At 41.8% G+C, this 20,251-nt stretch overlaps 1 non-coding gene across 1 annotated transcript; it reads left to right on the forward strand.

Annotated features, from left to right (window-relative positions):
- Positions 1–359: 359 nt before the first annotated feature.
- Positions 360–434, forward strand: TRNAI-GAU (transfer RNA isoleucine (anticodon GAU)). The gene has a single exon. It is a non-coding gene; the product is annotated as a tRNA-Ile (tRNA).
- Positions 435–20,251: the final 19,817 nt, after the last annotated feature.

Here is a 20,251-nt window from a genome sequence, read left to right on the forward strand (position 1 = left end):
CATGGAGGATCCTTTTCCTCTACTATGTTAGTCTAGGTACCCTAGATCGGAGGCATACAATCTTTCCTCTTTCTCCAAGGCTAAACTTGAAGCTCGCTCTTCCCAATCAAATATAAGAAAAGTGTGCTCCACAATACATGACAATTCATTGCTGGAGGGAAAGAGGCAGAACATGCATTCCACACGGTCTAGGACTCCAGGGGCCAACTCAGCAGTCTTAGATTCCTGTTGCCAAGGTGGAGAAGAGCATTTGATAAAATTCAACATCCACTCATGGGGAGACCTTAGCAAGCTAGGAGCATAAGAGAACATCATTAATGTAATAAAGGGTGACTATTAGAAAAATCTATGCCAGGGCTGGCTGGTTAGCTCAGTTGGTTAGAGCTTGGTGCTGATAACACCAAGGTCCAAAGGTTTGATCCCTGTACCAGCCAGCTGCCAAAAAACAAAAACAAAACTTAAAAAAAAAAAAATCTATGCCAAACACACTGATGAATTGTTAAAAACCTTCCCTTTAAAATCAGGAACAAGACAAGAATGCCCCATTGTCACTTCTCTTTAACATTTTCCCAGACATTTAGCCAGCTTAGTAACATAACAAAAAGATATCAAATGTGTAAGGTTTAGAAAAGAAAAATAAAATGATTATTAATTACAGATATCATGATAATCTAAAATCTACACTCAAATAATTAGAATTGAATAAAAAAATTTAGCAAAGTTGCCAGATATATAGTATATAAAAGTCATTTGCATTTCCATTAATCATCAATAACAGAAATATATACTCTGTAAATAGATACTACTTATAATAGCAATAAAATTAAGCTTCTCAAGAATAAAATAGACCAAAGATGTGCAAGAACTTTATGGAGAAAAGTTCAAGCATTGTTGAAAGACATTAAAGGAAACCTAAATAAATGGATTCAATACTGTCAGGATGTCAGTTCTCCCCAAATTTGTCTATAGATTCACTGCAATTCCAATTTAAAAATCTCAGCAGTGTGTTGTGTGTGTGTGTTGCATGCACAACACTTGACTAGTTGATTCTTAAAAGTTATATGGACAAGCAAAGGGCTAAGAACAGTAGGTACTCCTGAAGAAAAAGAACATGGAAGGGAGACTCATTCCATCTGCTGCCAAAACGTAAAATTCTGCTGGAATAATTGAGACAGATGATAATGGCAGGGAGACAAACAGTACAAAACAGAGGGTCCAGAAACAGCCTCGCACATACAAGGAACCTTGATAACTGACAGATGGTGCTGTGTATTGGTGCGAGAAAGGGCAGGTGATTCAATAACAGTGTTAGGACAATTGATTGTCCATGTGAAAAAAATGAGCTTGGACCTGTACTCATGTCATACGCAAAAATCTATTGCAAATGGCTCGAAGATTTAAATGTGATGGGCAAAATTTTTTAAAAATTTAGGAGAAAATATAGGAGAATGTCTTTTTAACCTCAGGTATGGAATGATTTCTTAAACAAATTTAAGAAGCCACAAGAAACATAAGGAAAAATGATAAGTTCAATTACATTAAATTAAGAACTACTGTTCATAAAAAGATACTATAAAGTAAAAAGATGGACCACAAACTGGAAGGGGACAGTTGCAGCAATGGAACTGAAAAAGATTAGTACCCAGAAGACACAGCATTCCTATCGAAAGAAAAACAGAAACCTCCCCGGAAACACAATAGGCAAAAGACATCGACAGACATTTCATAAAGAAAAAAAAATATATGAATAGACAAAGAAAAGAAGCACATCGTTGTTGGCAATCAAGTTAAAACCACAATAATGTGGCTGTGATACAACTGTTGGTAAGGATGTGCTTAAAGGAGCACTCTCCTGCACTAATAGAGGAAGTTTAACTTGGTAAAATTACTTCAGAAATCCATTTTGCCTTATCTAATAAACATGAAGATGTGCATATGTTAAGCCCCACACTTTTGCTCCTAGCTGTAATTCCCTAGAGACTCCTGCACATGTGCACAAAAAGTTCATAACAACAGGAAACTGCAAATACTAATTGCTCCACTGATAGAAGACATAAATTTTGATACACTCATACAGTGAAATCCTATATAGCAGTGAAATGGATGAACCGCAGCTATAGTCATTAACATGGATTGCTCTCACAAAAATTTTTTTTAAACAATGCACATTGAGAAGAATGTAAAGAGCATGATTCCATCTGTACAACGCTCAAAACAATGCAACATTAAACAATATTGTTTAGGGATACAAGTGTTTTCTGGTGTAATATAATAGATGTATTTAAAAAAAACCCTTACATTCTGCAATACCATGCATTAAAAGTAATGGAGATTATGGACTATTTTTAATGAAAAAAAAAAAAAGCAGGAAAAAAATCCTACCTAACTTTGTAACCAGAATATTAATAAAACCAATAAAAATCCTAATAAAAACACTAGGATAATTACAAGACACATTACACTCTTAATAAGTATAAGAATTTATCTTATAGAAAAGAGGAAGATAACTTCTTAGGAGAAGGTTTAAGGAAGTATTCTCGAAGCTGCCTCAGGACAAAATACCCCCCAATAAGGAAGAATGTGTAATAAGCACTTCCAAGACGGAGTACAAGGCCAAAGTGAGCCAAGAAAAGGGATTTGTATGGATGAGCTTCATATACAGAAATTCACAGCTTGCTGCATTGGGCTGTGTTCGTGTGGTCTACAGTCACCTGTGGTTCCTTGGTGGTACAGAATATATATGTGCTGGGAAAAATCTTGTACAAACAATGTGGCTTCTATATATAGTGACACAATTCCTTTATTTACTGATTGCACATCACCTACCATGCATTATAGTAACACAAGTTGTAGCATAATGAACTGAACATATATATCACATAAAACTGTAAAGTAGGGAATGATGTGAAATACAAATTCGGGATTGGTTCCCTCCTTGAAGGAAGAAGTTGGAAAGACTTGATTAGGGGCACACAGGAGTTCCAAAGAATTAATTTTCTTAAGCTGGATTATGTGTACACAGGTATCTAATTTATTGTTGTTCTTTAATCCATACTTATATATTATCTCTAGTATAAATGACATGTTTCATAATAAAAAGCCAAGTAATGAGCATTTTCACAGTAAAATGTTAGGATGAACAATCAAAAATAGAAGTTAGTTATGTAATTTACTAAGAAAAGAAATTCGGATATTTTGGTTAAATAAAACAAGACTTGCTAACTGTAAAGTAAAGCAATATAGGAAAGTAGAAAGAAGAAATAAAAAGAAATGGTAAATTAAAAATCACCCAGAAAGTCCACCACCAAAAGACCTTATTTTGGTGACTATATATACACATACATATATAATTTTGCAGAAATGAGATTATACTGTACATTCTGGTCTGAAATCTGTTTTTTTTAAAAAAAAAAATTCTACAGTATGCATTTATTATAAATACATAATGATCATATTTAGTGACTTCATAGTGATTCACAGTAGATATGAGTCAAAATTGACACAGCCAATCATCTACTGCTAGGCATTTAAGATCTTTATTACTTTTTTTTATTACTGCAAATAACATTTCATTTAACCTATTTGCAAATCCTTCTTCCACATTTGTCCTATTATCTCCTTAGGCTTCTTTCTGAGAGGTGGGAATGCTGTGTCACAAACTCTTTTTTTGGTTGGTCAGGGATAATTTGCTCTTTATAAAGATAACCTGCTTTTTCTAAACCAATATTTTATTTTTTATAGAAGGAATGCCAGTCGATGTTTTGTTTCAGTACTTTGTCTTCTGAGGTTAAACTGCTCCTTCTGTAATGGATTACGCCCTAAAGAAAAAGGCTTTTAGAGAGCTCCACAGAGGAGTCAGAGTGATGAGACTTATTTTAAAAAGATCTGAGAAAACGCTTCAGGGAAGGCCCAAATCAAAGGCTTAAATGATTACACTAAGATGACCAGTTGCAGCAGCCAATCAAGAATATAAATAGACCAGAGACTGGTAGGCGGTCTCTCTAGAAACAGAAACGGGGACTGGAAGGGAGTCGGTGATGATCAAAGTGATGGGAGCAGAAAGAAAAACTAAGAAAGAATGAAGCACTTTTCAAAGATATTTTGAAGCCTGAAAGGAGGGGAGGTGATGAGATGAGTACAGGGGATCGATGTGAGCTGACAGCACAAGGCAGCTGGGAGGTGACCTGGTCAGGAAAGCAAAGCACACTGGGTCAAAGTGAAAAAAACTGATGAAAACCTGTATCGCAAAAAAGAAAAAGTTATAAAGGAAACTGAAGAGATAGAACTCAGCGTCTGTAGAAAGGCTTGTTTGGGGGGGAGTTATAAATATAAAACGACAGCACACGTAAACATGAACAATGATCAAAGATCTTGTAATTTAAAAAAAGTGTGGCATTTCCTTCCCATTGTGGGCGAGGGTAAAAAAAGGTAACTACAACTCCAGAGGTAAAAATAAGAGCTGCCGGGGTTCACAAAACCAGGTAGTGGAGGGTGCTGGAGAGGGCATTTAGTTAGTTTAGATCAAGAAGAAGATTTTGAGCAAACAAGCTATGAATTTCCCTCCTGAGCCACACAAGGGTACACAGTGCCAAATAAGAGCTCAGTGTGGTGCAAATATTTCCAGCACAAATGATTAGCTTCCAAGCTCAGCCCAGCAGGCAGGTGGGCAAAAAGAACTGGAGGAGTCGTTAGCAGAAAGACACCAGTGGAGGAAATGACCGAGGTGGAGTTCCAAAGAGTACATGTAAATGGGGAGGTGTCAGTCAAAGAGTACAAACTTTTGATTATAAGATGAATAAGTGCTGGGGATCTAATGCACAGTATAGTGACAATAGTTAACAATATTATTGTACTGTATACTTGAAATTTGCTAAGAGAGTAGATCTTAAATGTTCTCACCACACATACGCACAAAAGGTAACTAGGTGAGGTGATAGCTATGTTAATTAACTTGATTGTGGTAATCATTTTATAATATTTAGGTATATAAAATCATCACGTTGTACACCTTAAACTTATACAATTTTATTTGTCAATTATACCTCAGTAAAGCTGGGGAAAAAAACGACATGCAGACATTTTTCCAATTTAAAAAATAACCAATATCCAAAAGTTTAAGTGTTAATTAAAAAGCAATTATTATGTAGTAAAAAGATAAAAGAAGAATATAAAAATTAATCTTAATTCTAACCTCTTAATCTCACAACTCTTCACATTTTAAATATATACTACATATCTATGTCTCTAGTGATATATTATTTTTCTTTGAATCTATTTTGTAGTATCTATTTTTACTAAAAGGGATTTAATCTGAAATCCTATGGCATGTTACTTATTATACCATAAACATATTTTTAGGTCACTGAATATTCTTTTTCCACTTCATTTATAATGACTACTTGGTATTTCATTGACTGTATGTATTATACTTTAACCAATTTCCTTCTGTGGATATGGAATATGTTTCAAATTTTTCATATTATGAATATTGCTGCCCTGACCTTTCTTGGGTAAAATCTTTGCACATATTAATAATTATTTCCTCAGCATAAATTCAGCCATGGGACTTATTAAATTAAAGGATAAAAACATTTTTAAAGCTTTTTACATGTATTGCCAAATTGCCCTCTGGAAAGGGTGTATTCATTATACTCTCACGGCAGAGTATGAGAGAGCTATTTGAAAACTTATTACATTTTTTGAAGAAGAGAAAAAGATTCCAGAAACTAAATTTTGACTACGATCTTTGGAATTATATGAACTGAATTTGAATCTAGGCTGTTCCGCTTAATGGCCGTAAGACCTCAGACAAGTCACTTAAACTTACTCAACCTCATTCTCCCCATGTGTATTGGCATAATACTTACCTAAAGTTTTTGACAGAATTAAACTAAACGATGCATCAAAGTGCTTAGCACAATGCCTGACACACTGTAAATGTGAAATAAAAAGTAAATGGTACTCCTTAGAATAATTTTTTTCCCCTAGGGTTCCACTATGAAAGCTACCAAGAATAGCACATGGAATTAGTCACCAAAGAGAAGGAATTCAGATCACTGGATGCACCAAAGGAAAGCATCAAGACCACCACAAAGCTAGTTCGTAAATATGGGTCAGAAAAAAGCTTTCTAAAAAGCAAACTAATTGAATCTAAAATTATGTAATAGTTGTGGTGTCATTGTAGCAGCATATACATGAGGTTGTAACACAGACACAACTAGCACCTTCATAGGAAATGCACCAGGAGAAAATGAAAGCACCACAGGAAATCTTACCCTTTTGCTACGAGGCCCGGCTCTGCAGACCTGTTACAAGGAAAAAACGAGAACTTTTGGGAAAATTACAAAAGGAAGATTACAAGCCCTGTGATTTGTAAGTTGGATGCCATCACGGGTTGATAACACCACCCAAGCAATAATAGGAATAATGACTTCAGAAGGGAGAAGAAGAAAGGCATGCAGGGAAGAATGAGAGAGGAGGAGGAAAGATGGAGAAAGAGGAGCAGGGGAGGGGAGTGGAGAAAATAAAGTGCACAGACCAAATAAATGTAGATCTCATTAGGGGACACGTAGCTCCACAGAGTACGAGCTGGAATGGGCAGGCAAGAACTCTTGGCATACAGCTGGCTGATGACAAGTATGTAGAGTGAAACTGGAAAGCACAATAACTGAAATGAAATTTGAGCAAACACAGAAGGAGATAAGGGGGTTCTGGAAACCCTCAAGAGGAACCAAGGGTTACAGGACATTGCTGGTTCCTCTCTGCCAAGTGCAGGGCCTCAGAAAAGTTCCTTCTCATGACAGTGTGGAACAGCAAGGCAAACACTAACAAACCATGCACAGCTGGAATCTAGGAGATGGGATTAAGAAGGGTTAAACCTGGCCTATTTTTTGCCTTCTTTTTGGTGTGGCTTGATTTCACCAAGGTTGGAAGGAACAAGTGATGGGGGTGAGAGGACAGAAGGGCAAAGAGTAGGAAGTGGGGGATGAAGGAAGCAATCATTTCCCACCACGGCTGTTCCAAGAGGGACCTAGCAATGCATGAAATGTGCCCTGCCTTCAAGGAGTTCCAAATCCAATCAGAAAGACAAAATCCCTTGGTATATAAAACCAAATGCATAGGCTTCTGGTCAAGATGACAGAATAGACGGTTCCCATCATCACTCTCTCCCACAGTCAACCAATTTACAACTATTGTAAAGCAAAGACTGCCAAACTGGGGCCACTAGAGCTCAGGGGAAGAGGAGGAGAGACCCACAGAGTTCACGAAGGCAGGAGAAGCCACGATGAGAGAAAGAAAGGATCACTTCCATCATTTTGAGCCCTGGCTGCTTCAAGTCTGGAGCTGGTGAGCACAGAGAGCAAGAGCTGGCAAAAGCCACTGCTGTGCCCTTCATATGAGGTTGCTTGGAGGTGGCAGGGGAGAAGAGGGCCTTGGTGGCCCCCAGGCCAGTAAGACCACTAACAGGGTTCCCATGGACCCACATAGGAGTGAGGGGCCACAGACAACAGAAAAAAGGAGCTACTCAGAGGCTGGTGAGTCATTGCAAGTGATCAGCACATGGTATATCCCATGAGAAATGTTTGGAGTGCAGGTGGTGGGGGAGACAGGCCCACCGGGGGAACACTGGGGTACAGAATGGACAGCTCATCTGCCCTCCATTCAGTGCAGGACCACTGAGTGGAGACTGGTCAGGAATATAGATTTGCAGGAATGAAGTTTATTGAAAAGACTCAGGCCCAGACCAGAGTTTCCACACAACCCAGGTTTACCAGACCTCAGAAGACCCAGAAGTGAATATGAGATCAATGATTAAAACCTGAGCTGCACAAAAAGCCTTCCCCAGAGAATCAACAGAAAAGCAGCAATTTAGGTCAACCACAGGGCTCAAGTGCTGGTCCCCACAGGAAGTTTCCCCATTTTAGAAGTAAGCAAAGGACAACAAATTAGTTCCAGTGCAAAGTTTAAGTGGTGGGAACAGCAAATAATCCAACACAGAACTGAAAGAAAAAACAAAACACCCACAGATCAGAGACAAGGTTTGATATTAACTAGTAAAGCTCTAACACCACCAAAGAACACCTATGAAACCTAGAAAGACCGGAAGACCACTAGGCTCCCAAGCCAGGGAGTGGGGCGGGCCGAGGGCCTCGACCACACCCCCCGACATCTGTAACCAGCCCAGCAACAACCACCGAGTTGCCACAGCAAGTACCCAGGGCACCTGAGCTCGGGTGGGGAGTGGCTGAGGGCTTTAGCCCCACCCTCCCTGACATCTACATCCAGCACAGCAATGACCAAGCTGCCAATGGAAGCCACCTGGTCTCTCCTGCCAGAATGATGGGGATGCCGTGGCCTTGATTATGCCCCCTCTCCTTCCTCCTCTTCCCACCCTATTTCCTTCCCCCATTTTCCTCTCCTCCTCCTCCCCAACTGCTCCACAACAACATCATAGAAGGAGGCATGGGGCAGGGGGAAGCTGAACCCAGCCACAACTAGGCAAGCTGCCACCACTGCCCTGGGGCCCCACCAGGGTCCTGAGGCATGGGGTGGAAGAAGCCAAACCCAGTCACACCCAGGTAAAGAGCACACCAAAAACACCATCTCCATGCAGGTAGCCTACCATAGCCCTTGCAATTGCCACGGCTGCCACAAAAGCAGCTAGTCTCTATAGCAGCAGCAGTCACAGCCACTGTGCAGATGGCACGCCAGACTCTCAACTGCATTTACACAAGGAGGGGTGCAGCAGAGACAACAAAAAAAAAAAAAAAAGAAGAAGAGGTCCTCTCTCTCCACAAAGCAAACCCCAGAGTAATAGAAGCAGCATCTCCTTTATGATAATAGGGGAGGGCTTGACCTCACCTGTCTCAGTACTGGACAGATCATCTTGGCAACAAACCAACAGAGGAACAGTTAATCTATCAGATGGAGAGAACAAATCTATGATTATTGGCAGAGGGGGGGAAGGGGAGATGTAGAGATTGGATAAGAGGCATAAAGAATAAGTATGATTTGTAACAATGAATATGCTAATAAAAAATAAAGAAAAACCCATATAGGAGAAAGGGCCAACTAGGAACAACAGATGCAGTTGGGTGTGGGCTGTGGGCAGGTATAACTGGAAAAGCTTCCTGGTGTAGAAGGCCTGGATTGGTATCTGGATAGGTGGTAAGGAGAGAGGAGGTTCCAGATTAGGGACTCAGCAGGAACTAAGCAGTGGAGGCAGGAATGAGAAGGCATATAGACTGGAGACCTGGTGGTGTGTACCACCATGTGAAAGGGCAGGGCAGTTAAATGGAATGAGCTTGGGCTTTGGGGCCAAGCAGGCTTGTTTCCACCACTTACAAAATGGGAGGCCTAGGACCTGTCTTCCATCTCCTAATGAGGACAATACCCTGCTTTCAGGGTTGTTGAAAGGATAAAAAAAAAAAAAAAGAATATGAATAAAGTACTAACATAGTTACTGGCACATGATAAGTGCTAAAAAAGTGATAGATAATTAAATTACTACTCCTAGAAATAAAAGCACAACATAGAAAAGTGAGGTTAGGAGGATGATAATATAAAAAACAAAGTGAAGATTTCCAGAAATGAAAGGGTTCAAATAAAAAAAGGTACAGTGTAAGGGGCGATAAAAATTACAGAAGGGGTGGATTAGAGCAGGGCTACCTAGACAGTGGTCTGTGGATCAGCATCACCATTATCACCTGGGCGCCTGGAGGAACTGTACACATTTGGCCCCACCCCAGAACTACTTAATAGGAATTTCCAGGGGTGGAGCTTGGAAATCTACATGTTAATAATACCCCCCACCTTAATGTTAGAAAGCTGGAGGATTTGGGAAAGTTTCTTGGCCAAGAGATGAATTCAAAACAGGTACACCTGCTCTCCACTTAGCTTTGGCATTAAAAGTAATCTTTAAAAATGTGCAATAGAGTTATTAATTTATAAAGAGAACTTTGGAGATTCCATAAGGAAAGTAAAACTATGGAAAAGGATTAAGATTGATTATAGCTGCTGAATCTAGTTTTAAATGGAATAAAATAGATTTATGTTAGTTCAATCACATTTGCTGCTAATTAAGTTATAAAAAACTTTTAGGTTTTTAGAGCTTTGAGGATTTTGGAATTGTAGACCTACATCGATCCATTTAACCCACATAACAACCCTAAGTGGTAGATACTCCTATGATCCCCCTTGCATAGATGAGGAAAGGAGGGCTTGGAGAGGTTTCCAAGGTTACAGGGCTAGTACATGGCAGAGCAACAATTTGAACCCAGGTGGTGAAACTCTAGAATCCACACCTTTTAGCTGCTGGTCTGTGCTGCTTCACACCCACCACGATGTATTTATTTACCACTCCCTTATTAGTGGACACATACGCTATTTCTAGTGTTTCACTTTCAAATGCACACTGCGAAAAACATCGTTGGGCATAATTTCTGATGATTTCTTTATGACAGATTGCCAGAAATGAAATTCACTGGTCAAAGGCTTCATTTATTTATTTATTCATAAATAGTGTTACGGCAATTATTTTGTAGATAATTTGTTATGTGGGTAACCATTTTATCCCACTCCACCAGACTTATCTATAAAATCTTAGTATTTTTGATATACAAACTGGTATATCATTTTAAAAAGGCTTACTTCTTTTATTCAAGTAAAGCGAAAATTTTTTATTTCACCATCTATGTGCTTTTTCTCATTTGAAAACTGTTATACCCTTTGCCTACTTTTTTGAAACCAGGGTCATAATGTTCTTTCTATTAAATTCCACGAGCTGTTTACATATTGTAAATTTTAACCTGTTGGCATGTTTGTTGCAAATTTTCTTAGTCTATTTTCCTTTTAATTTCTTCATGACTTTGTATATGTAAGTATTTTAAATGGTTATGTAATAAAATCTATCAATATTTTCCTTCATGTTTCTCTGCTACCTTCATACTTAGAAAGAACTTCCTCATTCTCATAAAGTATTCACTGCTCCCCCCTCCAAAAGATAGAAACTTTCCAAACTTTAAGTTGTAACTTGAAGTTCTTATTTACCGTAAGAAATTCATTTCTTCAGAAAGCTAAATAAGCTTTGTGTGTTCATTTTTGCTGGTGGGTATCCTTTGAGTTCCATGAAACATGTATAAGATGGAGATAGTGGGAAGAGAAGAGGGCTGGAGTAAACGGAATCAGCAGCATTAACCAGGTCTGTCATTTACAGCCGTGCTTTCTAGTGCTTTCCATTCCACCTTGAGGTGCCCTAATTTCCTAATTTGTGAAACGGAGATGATGATACCTTTCCTGCCCAGCTCCCTGATTTGTCTCCTGAGATGTTCTGAGGGTCAAATGAGCTAACGATAGCAGGGTGCTTTGTCAATCACTGACTGTTATACCAGTGTGCACATTGAGATTTGTTCATTGACTGACTGGTTCATTCAGCTCCTCCAATGTGCCAGGTACTATCCTGGATTCTGAGTTTCAATGTTCTGAGTTTCAGACATGCTGTCTGCACTTGATGAGCTTGAACAATGCTTACATTAAGTCTTTTAACAACCAATGAGGCAGATAATATTAATAACCCCAGATCATAGATATGGAAAATGGTGCAAAGAGAAGTTAAACAACTTGTCCAAGGTCACACAGCTAGTAAGCTGTAAAGCTGGGATACAAGCCCAGGCAGTCTAACTCCAGAGCCCAGGCTTTTAACCACTGTACTGAACTACCTCTCACAAGATGAGGGTGAAAACTGTCCGATAATTGCATAGACCATAAAGTTTAGTGGGAATATTCTCATTTTTAAGAGTGTAAAAGAGAAAGCCACCTAGCTTCCTTACTACCTTTTTCGCTTGATCTCTCAATGGACAAACACTTAGCACAAAAAGGCTCTGTGGGCAGGAACTTTGGGCATTAGGATGAGCAGACCCACATCCTGACCTGAAGGAAGATGATTTGATGGACTATGGACTGAGGGCCTGAAGCAGTGGTAGAGAACCTCGGCCTGGAGGTCCCTCCCATCCCATGCTGACCATCTCAGCTGGCACCACCACCCTCTTCCCACCTACCCTCTTCCACAAGGGTCACCAGAGTGGAGATCTGGGTCCCATGGCTGGTGTCTCTGAGTGTCCAGTGTCAACTCAATGTCTCACATGCAGTTGAAGCTCAACTGATGAACTAAACTAAAGGCTTGTGTCAAATTACAGAATATTTAGAAAGACTACATGAAGGGTATGATAATTCTTTCAACCATCAACTTCTATTAAGAGGAGAAGAAAAAAACTTTTTTCTTAAGGACAAACAGCTCACAATTATTGTGGGGAATGATTACAATCTCTCTGAGCCAGCTCTCTTTCTGCATGAAAAACAATGAAGAAACAAGAAACCTGCTTGTTAGGAACTCTACCAACAGAAAATATGGGAGAAAGAAGTCAAATTACTTCATTTTCCTGTTTGTTTGTAATTTAGCTTGTGTGTGTGTGAAAGACTTGTTGGAAGAATAGCTAAAATTAGTTCTCTCTCTGCAGGCATCATATTACCTTCTCCCCCATCATTGCTGATAAGCATTCACTGAGGGTGGAGGAAAACAGGATTCTACCCTGATTACCACGGGGGAAAATTCAATTACAGATGAGAAACACACAAATGCAAATTAATTCAGGTTACTTAACCTAAGAAATCTTCACTCTTCCTGCTTTTTCAAGGTAAGGAAAGACGTCAAGGACTAGCTGAGCCAAAGGATATGGGCCAGTTAAGCACCTACCATGCACCAGGCATTGCGTGAAGCACTTTCCGTGTACAGCTCACGTTAACCTCACAACCACCCTTTGAAGGAGACATTACCTTAGTTTTACAGATATCAAAGGAATGTCCACCAGTAAAAACTGAGGCTCAGATAGGTTAATGTTTTTCCCAAGGTCACAGAGATGGAAAGTTCACTTTTAATCAAACTAGATTGTCCATGACAGAGGTTGACCTTATTTTTCCTCATTTCACAATTAGCCACCTCATTCATTTGGCCCTGTGTAGTTATAATGTCTGTTCATTTCTATGGCTTCAAGTATTAACACACTTGTTTGAGCAACTGAATCCAACCATACACATTTAATCAGCACTTCCCAGTATCTGCCTTTGGTGGAAACGGGCATAAAGCTCGGGGCAACTTTTCAGTAAACACTATCACACGTCTGAATTGTTTTCTGCCTTAAGAGTAGATGATGTGAACCAAGACTGCACTGCATTATGAAACAGGGACCACCTAAATCCTCTAATTCTCACTGAGTTTAATAAAGCTTGTAGTGGATTGAATTGTGTCACCCAAAACATCCTGAAGCTTAAATTGTGTCCCCCAAGTTTTATGTATTAGAAACTTGTGTCCCCCAAGTTTTATGAATTAGAAATTTTTATATATTAGAAACTGTGACGTGAAGAGGGTGGGAAATCCTATTATGGTAATTGAAAGGTGGAGCCTTGAAGAGGTGATTGGATTGTAGAACCATGCAGTAGTGAACGGATTACAAATGGTGGTCATGGGAATGGTTCTGAGGGCTTTAAAAGAAGAGGAGAGTCTGTCTTTCTCTCTCTCTCTACTTCCACCATTTTGCAATGTAAGACCCCTGGGTCACTGTCACCACCACCAAATGGACATTGGACTTCCCAGCCTCAGAAACTGTAAGCAGTAAATGTCATTTTTATTTATAAATCACCCAATTTTGGGTATTTTGTTATAAGCCACATAAATGGACTAATACAAAGCTCATGTGGGCACCTCAATCAGTACTTACTGAACTGTGGAAGGATGCTTGAAAAAAAAAGAGAAAAAAGTCAATCAAGCTGGTGTTAGGCAAGAGTTGAACTAAAACTACGAGGCATGAGTGAGGATTATATGTGCCACTCATGGCAACGACAAATAAGTGAAGTCTAATGTTCATTCACCCTGAACTAACTTCTAGATATGAGAGAGAGACAGAGAGAGAAACAGAGAGGGAGAGAGAGAAATGATGTTTGTTATGGATCAACTAGACCTTCCCGATCCTACTTTATGACACAGAAATTGTGAAGGGGTCTTCTGAATCAGAAAGATGGCTTTTTTGGCACCAGTCATGAAGCTCTCTGCACATAAAGCACTTCCCAGATTCCTGATCCCCAGTCCTGTTTGATACCCATTTTCCTTTTGTTTATCTCAAGATCGCTTGGATAACAGAGCCAAAGGATGACAGGCCAGAACCCACGGCATCACCTCTCCACACCCTCTCCTTCACTGCCCACACGTAACAAGTAACTGAGTTCTGTGGTGGAGTCTGCCTTAGACCTATCTCAAGAATTTGGCTCTTTTTCTCCATGGCCACCATGGTTCAGGCCATCTCACCACTATCTGAATAGTTAATAACTTTCAGTGGTCACTTTGTTCAAAACACATCCCTTTTGACCCAGCATCCACATGTAGCCAGAATGATTGTGCTCTAAACAAAAATACTCATTAAGTCACTCCTCTATGTAAAACCCTCCAGCAGCTCCCTTTGCCTGGGATAAGTAAAGAAAATAATAACCAATAGCCAACAATTACTGGGTGCAGAATCTGTGCTAGGAACTGCATATCCTATTTCTATCTTTGCAGCAGTCTTATGAGGGAGGCACTATCTTCATCACCATTACTTGATGAGGTTAAGTTACTTGCCTGAGGTCCCACAGCTAGAAAGTGGCAGATACATACCTGGGTGTGTATGACCTTGAGTGCACACTCTTACCTCCTTGCTAGCCTGCCCACCTCTCCTGCCTCATCTCTCAATGAGCCCCTGTTGTTCCTTCTGCTTCAGCTCTCTTTGAACGTCTCATCTTTCAACATTTAACTTAAGTGTTACCTCCTCCTTGAACCTTTTCTTCTTCCCCTTGGTAGAATTGATGACTCCTCTGCCTCGGCATCACTACACTCTGACTACGCTTCCATTACAACAAACACAATAATACCCTTATGTGGATGAGTATGACACCCCCGCTTAGACTTCTATGAACTCCTTAAATGCTGGGACTTTCTCTTACTAATCCATTTTATCCATAGTCTAGCACAGTTCTGGGCACACAGAAGGTTTACTGTAAATATTGTTAAATGAATAAAAATATTTGTTTGAATGTGAAATATGTTGCTTCATTAGAGAACTCCATGCACTACATTGTGAGAGTTATATTACTTTTACTTCCAGCATCAATGCAATTGGTAATATTTTTTTTCATTCCTAGAGAATTCTACATAAAGCTTTGAAAGGGTACATACAGCTGTAGGGTTACTAAACATTTTGACATCCTCCGAAATTAGAACAGTGGATGGAAGGAGAGAGTCCATATACCACACCTATTTTCACCTGGGAAACTATTCAGTGATAACACTGAATTGTCACTGTATAAGCCAAATCTGGTATCGGGATATTTACCTTATCAATGGGATTATGGATGATTCACATTTGAACTGCAATGTGCACATTTCATTGTATAAACTGATAAGACTATAAGTTAATCTAAACATTTAATTTAAAAGCAAGAATACAGCAATGGAAAACCATGACCAACTCAAGACAGCATGAACCATGCTGTGATAAAGCATTCTTTTCCAATGTGTGAGAAATGCCAACTCTGCATTTGTGCACCTATAGTACGGCCAAGACTAGATGGAAGCCAGTCTTCTTGATGACCAGCAGCCAGATGCAATTGCTAACCGATACATTCTGGTCCTATCTCAAAACCAAACATATCCCCAACATTCGCATCTGCCCTTGATTCTCAGCTCAAGGGAGACCTCCTTGAGAAAGTCTTCCCTGGTCTCACAGTCCATCTATATAGAACCTCAAAGAGCTTTGTTTCTTTCCTTTAGAGAGCTGATCTCACTTTGTAATTTACAGCAATACTTTGTAATTATAATGAATACTCAGTTGTTATACTAACAGCTACCAACCCAAAGGATCTGTAAGCACCAGGGGAGCAGGGACCTCGCTTGGGTTAATTCCCATTTTGCTCCCAGTGACTGGCACAAGGCCAGGCATGCTATAAACATTTGGAATGAATGAATGAATGGTGAATGATTTTTTTCACCTCTTTTTCACTCATTGCCCTGTTCTCTTAAGAATTATGCTTAACTTACCAGTCTCAAACTTGTACTTAACCCATTCCTCTTCATTATTCCTCTACCCTATCTAGTCCTTTCCTCCCTTGCCCTGACCCTAATAAAAAGTCTTCTTAGAGGTGGTAAATTCTAACCAACCTGAACTTTATAACATGTGTGGGATCCAGTTTAAGATTATGCGACATGAAAAAAATGAACAAAATAAAGGAAAATGTGGTGACTGGAGTAGCTACAAGGTTATTTAAGGTTATACAGTTTACACAGCTCCTAAAGAACCTGTTAATTCAGTAAAAATAATGTCAACCGCTCTGTTTTATAAAATAGACAAAAATGGGTTGATTTGCTGATTTTTTTTCACTTCTCAACATGTTTTGACCCAGCATAGAAAACGTCCTGGAAAAGAGTTGACTTTGTGCTGATTGTTGGCAGGAAGTAAGCCACATGTGTGGTCTCTCAGCAAAATTATCTGGGGGCTGTTCCTAAATGACAGGGCACTGTGCTCCAGGATTCTTATCCAAGGGTCTTGGCCTGCTCCTCCCTTCCTACTCACTTCCCTGTTCCCCTCTAACTCCCTCTCTACATCCTTCCCTCCCTCTTGTCTACCACAAAGCTGTGTCCCTGAGTCTCTTCACAGGGCTGCTGGGAGGCAGGTATAAAACATCCACTCCCCCAGGTTCCCACAGAGGAAAAACCCTAGGCACGCCACTCTGGGGGTCCTGGGCTGGCCATGGGAAGTGCAATGCAAAGGGGTAACTGGCAAAGTTCTGCTTTAAGGAATAGGAACTAGGGCGGTGTTAAGTTCTGGAAATCTAGGAAATTTCAGGAAATATCCTTCATCACTTCCCCTCAGTATCAGATTCTACCTAAAATGCACTTGGAAAGTCCAGTGTAAGGGGAAAAAACAGGTGGGTATAGAGCTAGTCATGGACTCTTCCCCAGTGTGCCCTTCTTCAAATAACTAGGAGAGTGATGGCAGATAAATGAAATGTCTTCTCATTAGTGGCTCCCTACCCTGACCACCCTGTCAATGAAAGACATTTGAGGACAGCAGAGGTGTTTCAAGGAGGAACACCGGACAACAAGGGATGTGGGCAGTGGTGGTGACATTTTCCCTGGTACTGTCATTAGGCAGGAGGTGGATAAAGAATCAAATGGAGTGGACAGAACAAGTAGAGTGGGAAAGGGTACGGTAAAAAAAGAAGGGAGGTATGAATAGACACAAATGCTACTATAGGCATTGCCTCTAGAAGGGGATCTCCCAGACAGCAAGCGCAGGATCTGGGAGCTGGGGACCCCCGCCGTGCCGGGGGCTTGGGACAGGGATGAGCAAGGCCGTGCCTCGGCCTTGATTTTTAAAACCACATGCATGTATTATCTACTAAAAACGACAGTCTTAAAACAGTAAGAATGGTAAAAGACTCCGTCAATCTTGTACTCTCTTCCCCCCAGCCCCAAGGTATGTGGAGGCTGGCCATCGGGCCCGGGAACGACACCCTAGTTCGGAGCCACTGAGGCAAGGTCCCCAAGGCAGCTGGCGGCTTGGCTCAGGAGGACGCGTGCTGACGCTGTGGCTGTCCCTTCCGTATGCGCACCCCCTAGAAAGCTACCTGTCCCCTCCTAACACACGGAAAGGGATTTCTTCCCGAGCGTTATCAGAGACAAGGCGGAGGCACAGACACCACCCACAGAGGCGCCTCTCAGTGCGCCCTCCGGGTCGCACGCGAGGACGACCCCCAGCCCCTTCTGGGGGTCACTGAACAAACACTCGGTCCTGTCACCTGGGCCCTGACTTTTCACACACCGCGCACACAAGCCCCCAGGTCGGGGCTGCCCGGCGTACGCCCCTCGGTGGGCCCCCAGACCCCGCCACAGCCCCTCCCCGGGGGCGCCTTCCGCCTCCCTCCTCGGGTCCCTGGGTCTCACCTGAGGCCCCGGCCGCGGCTGCCTCGCACAGGGGGCTCCTCGCACAGAGGGGCTCCGTCTCTCGGCTGTGCGCCCACGAGGACGGGCTCGGGGCTGAGCTCCGGACGCCCAGGGCACGGTCTCGGAGGGACGCGAGCGGTGCCCCGCGCTCCCGGCGCCCGACCTCGGATCCCCGCAGACCCTCTGGGCTCCGCTGCGGCCCCGGCCGCGGAGCTCCGCCCCCTCCTGCTCCCCGCCCGCCCGTCCCCTGGGGGTCCCGGCGGCCGAGCGCAGCTCCCCTCGGAGCCCACTCGCCGGCTGCCTCCAGCCCCCACCCCGGGCAGCCCGGTTCCCTCCCCGTCTTCCCGGCCCAGGTAGACTTGAGGTGACTACCGAGCCGGCTGCCGAGGGCGCGTCTTCCTTCCCCCAAGGCCACCGTCGGGTCTGGTCCCCGGGGACGGCGGGCGCTGCGCTCAGGTCCTTTCCTGTCCACTCCGGTGACGCGACAGAGGTTCCCGGTTCCCAGATCCCGCTCCTGCTGGAGGGGAGATCCCCTCCCTCCTTGGAGATGGAAAGAGGCTTAGGATGCTGGACGCTTACGACGCCACCAACGTTCTCTGCGCCAAGGGTGCGCCACTTTTTATCTGATAGAAGGCCAGAGAGTCACAGTAAAGTAAATATAAATCCCGTGCCCAGACTCTTGCTCGTATTCTGCAAGAGCCGAGTCAAGCGTCGCCTACGCCGCGACGAGACCTTCTTGGTGCTCGCGAACCCCCTCTTTCCACTCTCCTTCCCTGAGGGGCGCAAGGTCCTCCCTGACCTGTCCCCGCCGGCCAGTCGCCGGCAGCTTGTCGTCTCCTCTACACGACCACCCAGTAAGCTCCCTGAGGGCCAGGACCGGCCTTGCTCATCCCTGTCCCGAGGTCCTGGCACGGTGCCCGCCACTCATCACAACACTTAAATATTTTACAAATAGGTGGAAATTAGTTTCTCTTGTAGAAAACCAGTGTTTGCTTTTTACCCTCAAATAAAGCAATTTGCTAGTTTCTGTAAAGAACCACACACACCACCATCCATCCCCTTTAATGCAGTAAGTCCACGCTTGTGGAAATTTCCAGGATAAATTATTATTTGTGTGCAGATGTTTGCAGTAGGATCGTTTATTACAGAAGATTATTATTTTAAAAACCACAAAAAGCAAACAAAGCCAAACTGTCAACAGTACAAACTTGGTTATATAAAGTATGATAAGGTGACTTCATGAGATATTATGTAACCATTAAATGATAAACATCAGGATAGAAGTGCTTCCTTGGATGGATCAATACTCTGCCCAATCCCTGTAACCTCCCATCAATAGCAATAATAATAAACTCCTTATAAGCAAAAGAAAAAAAAGAAAAAGAAAAAAAGACAGAAGTGCCTCAAATTCTTTTTAGAACAAGGAATGTTTGTTTATTTATAAAGGAAAATAGGAAATAACACGACAAAGTGCTTACAAAATAATATTAAGCAAAAAAAAAAAAAAAGTAGAAAATTGCATTGTTACCATGCTTAATAACTTCAAATAAAAATGCAGATTTCTTCTCTTTAAAATGAGGATAACACCTACCTTAAGGAGTCTTTAATGAGAAATTCAAGAAAAATGCCTGATACATAGTGAATACTCAGCAAAATGTTTCCATTTCCTTTCCTCAAAGGAACACAGACTCACATCTGGAGTGTCAAATAAATCTTCATCATGGCCCAGTTCTGCCTACTTGGCTTCCTTCCCCTCAAATGAGGGGTAGAAGAAGAAGTTGAGCAAAGGTCCAAGCACCAGGGTAAAGGGAGAGAATTTAGTTAATAAGAATAAATGCCAAGTCCTTCCTCCGTCCCAAACACCCAGCAAAACAAGTCCACAATGGGGGATTTGGCTCAGCAGCACCATATAGCAAAATATCTTAGAGATTCTACTCGGCTGTGAGCACAGCGTTATTAGCACCCAAAGGCTGAATTAATTCAGCCCAAAAGCCGAATGATACTGCAATCTTAGGACGAATTAACACTCTCCAATGGTCAGTTCACACTTGGGCATAATGTTCAAATCTGAGCCCTGTCTTTCAGAAAGTGTCACTCTGAAGAGCTATTATTATTTCCACTTTAAAAATGAAGAAACTGAAGTTTAAAGGGCAGCTGGGAGGCAGCAGAGCTAAGATCTGAACCCGATCAGCCTGACCATAGTTCAGGGGCTGGATCACCTTGCTA

The sequence above is a fragment of the Cynocephalus volans genome, chromosome 1, assembly GCF_027409185.1.
Source record: "Cynocephalus volans isolate mCynVol1 chromosome 1, mCynVol1.pri, whole genome shotgun sequence".
Taxonomy (NCBI): Eukaryota; Metazoa; Chordata; class Mammalia; order Dermoptera; family Cynocephalidae; genus Cynocephalus; species Cynocephalus volans.